The following is a 7020-nucleotide window of genomic DNA, read 5'->3' as shown; positions in this document are numbered from 1 at the left end:
ATTTGTGTCTCCAAATGTCCTTCAGTGTGGCCCACCTAGAGTCCCATCCCTGTAAGACACTGTCTCTCTCCCTCCTAGCAGCCATCAATTGCCAGAAGTTACTTAGGTTGCACTGGGATTTCTTACCTACTTTCCATGACTATGCTGGTATTGGAACCTGTTTGAGGTTGCATAGGGCTTGTGTATGCTGTCGTCATTGCTGTGAGTTCATATGAATATACTATCAGCTGTCTGGAAGACTGTTTCCTTATGGTCTTCCATATTCTCTGGCTCTTATAATCTGTTTCTTCCACAATAATCCTTGAACCTTGGGAGGCAGAAGTTTGAAATAGGTGTCCTATTCAGGGATAAGTACTCTATGACCTCTTGTTCTCTGCACATTGGCCAGTTGTGGGTTTCTGTGTTAATCACCATCTGCCATATAAGGAAACTTCTCTGGTGAGAGCTGAGAGATGCATTCATTCTATGTCTAGAGATTTCATTGAAGATGTGTCACCTAGGGTTAAACTGTCTCACAGACACTTTTATTCTCAGAGTTTGACTAGTTTTGGAACTCTGCTGCAAAAAGTTTCTTTGATGGGGGTGAAAGGTACACTTGTCTGTAAAGATGAGGATGTCTTATATAAACTCTTTCCCTTCCTCCTTTTCTCTCTCTCTCTCTCTCTCTCTCTCTCTCTCTCTCTCTCTCGTGCACACACACAAGAAAGGGAAGATGTAAACATTTATTTAGAGGTGATAAATTTGTCTATGTCAACATGATAATAGCCTCAAGGTTATGCACTTCCCTCTACACTGGCTAATTTGTATACATTACATATATATATATTACTTTTATGTCTATTATACTTGAGTAAAGAGGTTAAAAGAAATACAATTCTTGTTTTCTTTTTTCGATGTTCCTAATTTTATTTCCTTCAATTGTTTTAGAAGATTAGTAGGGGCTGGACAGGGCTTGCTGCTCTTGGGGAGGACCCCAATTCAGTTCTCAGCATGCACATGGTGACTGACAACCACTTGTAACTTGGGATCTGAGGCCCTCTTCTGGCCTCCACAGGCACCTGCATGCACAGGTGCATATACATATATATACGTACTTATATACATAAGTGAAAAAATTAAAATAAGTCTCCTAAAAAATAATAGGGAGGAAAAGGCTAACCATAAACAAACCCTTCCTTGGCTGTGATAAAGATTGCAGTTTTGGGGTTTATTTGGAGGGGTGTTAATTTTATTTTTAATTTGTTTTTAATTAAATTTTGTTGTATTTCATACAGAATATCTCAAAAAATCTGAATCATCTTTTTAGCCCCATCCCCACTGGCACCCTCCCATAGCCCCCTGACCTGAACCCTGGTCTTATATAAACTCTTTCCTGGGTATTAAGTCCCACTTAGTAAAGTCAGTCCCCAGTGCAAGTCCATCCACTAGCGATCTTGTCAGATCCCTCTTACCTATCTATCCAAACACCTATCATTTTCTTTCTTTCTTTTTTTAAACAGAGCATAGGGTGGGTGTTTATTTACAGAGGAGTGGGTGCCCCCCAGTCACGGTTGCACTGGAAAGTTCACACTCAAATGTAGATACTGTGACTTCCTGACAGCCACAGAAAATGGTAAGACAGATGCCTCCTGGCATTCTGGGCTTGTATATCCTTTGCCCCTCCCCCCACATGCAGGTAAGGTCAACGATTGGGTGGGAGGCATAACTGATATCCCCTCCATTCCTTGATGAGCACGAGAAGGAGGTGTGACTGTAGCTTCCTGGGCATAGTGGTAGGAGGACATTTCCAGTTGACACTCCACCCCTTCCTCCAGCTCTTATATTCTTTCTGCCAACCTCTTCCACAAAAGTCCCTGAGCTTTGGAGGGGGTGGTAGGTGTGGGATGATCTTCCTCCTATTGTGGCAAGGTACTGAACTTTCAGGTCTCTGCATCGTCAGTGTTCCATGGGCTGTTGGCCCATTTTAGTGGGATTCCATCTACACTGAGCCTGGATTCAGGCACTCTCAGGTGGTCTGCTGAGATCTCAGCCCCAACACCAATGGAGGTCAGAATAGGCACTCTCCCAGTTCTTGTTTTAACCAAGAAACTTAGCTTCGCAGCATTTCCATCTCAGCAGTGAGCATTGTGCTTCCTGAACTTAAATACTATTGTTCTAATCCATTCACATTTCTGAGTATTAATATATGGCTAGTAAGGACAGTCATGCTACCCAATGGTAAGTTTAAATGTATTTTGATCATATATATTAGTTTGGCTATTTATGACAGAAACTTTAAAATAGTTAAAATTAAAGCACACACGTTTATTTTTCTTTCATGTAAAAGATGTCTAGTGTTAGGCAGCTCAGAACTAGTTCCTTAGTGCTATTCTGTTAATAGAGACTTGGGCTGTTTTCTTCACTTTCTGCTATGCTGCCTTCACACTCTGCAAGGTGGTTCTTGGAGCTCAAGCCATCAGTTTCACATTCCAGGCAGTCAGCAAAAGGAGATAGGAGAGAAATGTCAATTAGAATTCTTAATCTTTTCCTTGAAAGAAGTCTTCTAGGATTCCTTCAAAATTTCTGTTTACCTCTATTGATAAGAACTTAATTACTTGGAGAACTTTAGCAGCAAGAGAGATTGGGAAATGTGCTATTTTAATTGGTATGCTTTCTGTCATTGAAAGGCAATTTTCAATTCTATCACAGTATTGTTAGGATGAGTAATGAGAGTTTATAGGCTTTTGGAGCAATCATAAATTTACTGTGAGCAAAGTAGTATGAAATTGGCTTTCACTCTTTATACATAAATATTTAAAAACATGTCATTGCCCCAAATCAATCCTTTCTCTCTGTATATATACATTGAACTAATCCAATCTGGAAAGTAATAGTATATGTGTATGTGTATGATGACTCTGAACTATTTTTAATTCTATAATCTAGTGGTATAAAAATAGCTTTTTTGAGTCATGATAGTTTTTCAAGTGATTTCTGGTGTATTTTAGGGAAAATATTTACCCTATATTTTTGAAAAAAATCTTTTAAGTCTATACCTAGCAATTCATAAGAAAATGGTGGTTAGCAGTATGGCAACTGTGATACTTTATTAGTCCCTCTCTAGGCTGTACTACTTTGGGTTTTGGGAAGGAGTGAGTGACAGGTAACTTTCTTTTCTCTCTTCTTCAGTTGTATTATGCTAAACTCAGGTTCTATGATTTCACACCTGGTTTCCTTATCTCTTAATCAAGGTATGTTCATTTGTGAATAGCTGTTCAAGTTGATGTTTCTTTGGAAAGATCACTGAAGAGTCTTATTCTACCACTGTTTTGCTTTACCTTCCAGAGAAATGTAATACAGGCCAAAACCCAATATAAATTTTACCTTGTAATGTTAGTTTAATACATTTATGGAATTAAAAAATTTACTTATTTTATTTTATGTGTTTGAGTGTATTGCCTACATGTATGTAAGTGCACCCGTGTCATGCAAAGCCCAGAGAGATCAGAAGAGGGTGTCAGATTCCCTGGAACTGGAGTTATGAATAGTTGTTAGCTACCATGTGCATGCTGGGAATAAAACCCAGCTCTTCTGTAAGTGGTGCTCTTAATTGCTGCGCCATCTCTCCAGCCCCACATTCTGTATCTTAAAATAAATTATCAATATATATTCTTTTTAGATAACAATTTGGCAGTTCTATCAATAATCTTAAAATGGCCCACTTCTGAAAGCCCAATTTATTTTGAGTCCTTTTACTAAATGTAAAAGGTTATAAAATAATTTTATTTACAAACATGGACATTTATGTTATCTAAGTATGTCTTTTCCAACTATTTTACATACATTTTTATTTTATTTTAATTTTTTGCAGGGGTTCTGATAATGCTACATTTTGAACATACAAAGGATACAAAATGAATTTTTTTCCAGAATATTTCAAAGGATAGTGCCAGTCTATCATTGTCTGCAAAGCACCTTCACATACTGTTACTTTAGGTCATTTTGTCTCTTAAGCAAAATAAGACACCATATGTCCATAGTTTTGGCCTGTATTGAAACAGGGGGGAAGAACCCTAGAGGGTTCTTAGCCTCATTCATAAAAGAATTGAAGAATGGACCCAAATGGCAGAAAGCTGACAGACTTACAGAGACCTACATGACTGAAAGCCCAAGTTAAGGAGAAAATCCTGAATAAATAGTCTTTGTGATAATATCTAATACTGAGTACTGCTCTGTGCTAGTAAGTTTTCAAAACTTTTTCTATGATCCTCACATGATCCTGTGAGTTAGGTGTCTCTTTATTCTTATTTTGTATTAGGGGAAACTGTGGAGTAGAGAGCTAAAAAACATTTTATTAATAATTTATTGTTAAGTGGAGATGGTGGAGCTTGACCTCTGAAATTGGGCTGTGATAAACCACTCTGACCAAAAGCAACTTGGGGATGAAAGAGCTTATTTAAGTTTAAAACTCCCAGGTCACATTCAATGCTGGAAGCTGGGTGCAGAAACTGAAGTAGGGAAGGAACCTGCTTGCTGGTTTGCTTCTCCTGGTTAGCTCATCTAGATAGCTCCTAACTATCTTTCTTATAAAGCCTAGACCCACTTGCCTAGTGATGGCACCATCACCCAGTGGATTGGGCCCAATTAACACTTAAGAAAACACCTCACAGACACACTCATAGGTTAGTCTGATAGAAGTAATTCCTCAATTGAGGTTCCTTCTTCCTAGGTCACTCTAGTTTGTGTCAAATTGACAAAAATGAACCAGAACAATCATGTAGCTTTTATTCTCTTGCTTAAAGTTTTTGAACGTCATAATTTGATTAAATGTACTTGAGAAAAAGATACTATCACTATAACGAAGTTATTTGAGATAAACTGGGTATCTGTATGTGATAAAATGGACATGATACTTTCTCCTCATACCTCTTCTTAGCCCTTTGTTTTCCAGTAGCTAAAAATCATGGTCTGGTATGGGGGTGCAGGGATCTTGGGGCACCAGCTGCTAGCGTGGCACCAGTCTCCTGCGCGCACCTGGGAAGCAGCGGGTCCCGCGGCGCCTCTGCTCCGCGTTGCTGGCGGGTCCCTGCTTCTCCGCGTCTCTGTGGGTCTCTGCTACCGGGGCTGGCCTGGTCGAGTTCCGCCCCAATTTCACCCGTGTACTTTCTCGAGGTGCGAGCTCCATCAGCTGTCGGGTCACGCGGGAAGGTGCGGGACAGCTAAAGCTGGATTTCCATGAGTCGATGACGGAAGGATAGCGCCCCCCGGGGAGGCTGGATCATAGGCAGTAAGACACAGAACTCAGCTCAGTCAGTGGTATAGCCCCTTTATTCAGTGACTTAGCTCGGCTCCAAGTCTTAGTGATCCAGCAGCTCCGATTATTGAAGGAAAACCAGGATATTTTATACTATGGGGGTGGTAGTAAAAACCTTAGCTGATAGGTACTCCTGGAATGCTTCATTTACATAGGGCGGTGGGCTTCTATCAGCCTATCAGACAACATCTGACCTTAGCTGATAGGTACTTTTAGGATGCCCTATTTACATGTGGTGGTGGGCTCCTGCCAGGCTGCCAGACATTATCTGATTATCACACAGGAAAACCTGGCAGTTTCAGAGCCGGAGGCCATGTTTCTGTGATGGCTACTTCAAAAGATGAGTCAGGAAGATGCTGGGAAGGCACCCTGCTGATAAAAGGAGTCTCTGCATTTGAAGCCGAGCCCATAGGCTATCCGGACATGGAGAGACTGCTACAGGGGTCCCCAAAATCTCCTCCTCTTTGATTTAAAAATGGAGAAGTGTCAAAGTTTTTTGAGAATGTTAATATTGGTTTCAACAGCATTTGATTCATTTACGAAGAAACAGTATTTTTTTCCAATATCATATACCCTCCCCATATAGCAGTTATCAAGTCCAATGTTCTTTTGTTGTGAAGCACAGCCCTGGCGAGAAAGTTCATTTGCTGTTGGAGAGATTCTAGGCTTCAGTCACAGATGTCATTGTTCAGTCCAGCTTGTCTCAGCCAGAGCGGGATCAGGCATGGGTTGGACAGGGATTTCCACCAGGTGCTGGGCTTGTAGCTGCTGTCGCCATAGCAACGCCTCCAGCATCCAGTGAGAGTGTAAGTTCAATCTCTACCAGCAGGGGGAAGAAGATCTTTCTCTGCTGGCAGCTCCTGGGTAGAGAAGGGTGGTAACTGGTACTGCTGTCAGTAGAAATCTATTGCTGGATGCACAAAAAGGCAATTAGCACAAAAAAGAAACAGTTAGACATTGGGGTAGGTGGTGAAAGGGAAGAAAGTTAAACTTGTACCAGGACATAGTGTCTTATCTGGTCCTCTGTCTTTCCTGTAGAATAACATTGTAAGTTAGCACGGACTTGGCTGCAGATGTAAGCTGTTGAGAGACAGGAAAGTTAGCTGTGGGGTACCTAGAAAATACACCTGAGTAGAATTCTGCTATTACTCCAATGCTCCAGCGATTGTCCTATGGATCTGATTCTTTCCTTGAAAAATAAAATCTCTAGAACATGGTATTAGGGAGAGTGGGGGCTGGCTGAAGCATTGGTGTTAAGCAGGGTAAAGACAGCCATGAGGATGACAGAGAAGGAAGCTCTAGGGGGGCTTTGGGTGTCGTTTCCGCCTCTTTTTTTTTTTCGTTGATCCTGTGGGAAAACACAAGCAAATTCTCTCCCTGTGGTCAACAATGGATCTGGTCCTTTCCAGAGTCCATCAAAGGGGTCCCTCCATCTAACCATGATGGGTGGTACTGGGTGTGTCTGGGACCAGTGTCGGGTGATGGGGGAGCATCAGTCCCTCGATATACATTAAGTACATTAAGGGTAAACAAGGCTAATGTTAATTGAATATTGGGAGAATATGTTGTTTGAGCCTGTCTTTTTAATTGGTCCTTTAAGGTGTTATGTGACCTTTCCACAATGGCTTGTCCCTGTGTGTTGTAAGGGATGCCAGTGTGATGGGTGATTTTCCATGATTCACAAAAATTTTTAAATGATGAGCTGGTAAATGCTGGGCCATTGTCTA

This window comes from Nannospalax galili, unplaced genomic scaffold (genome assembly GCF_000622305.1).
Source record: "Nannospalax galili isolate Female #2095 unplaced genomic scaffold, S.galili_v1.0 scaffold655, whole genome shotgun sequence".
Lineage (NCBI taxonomy): Eukaryota > Metazoa > Chordata > Mammalia > Rodentia > Spalacidae > Nannospalax > Nannospalax galili.
This window is presented reverse-complemented; position numbering follows the sequence as displayed.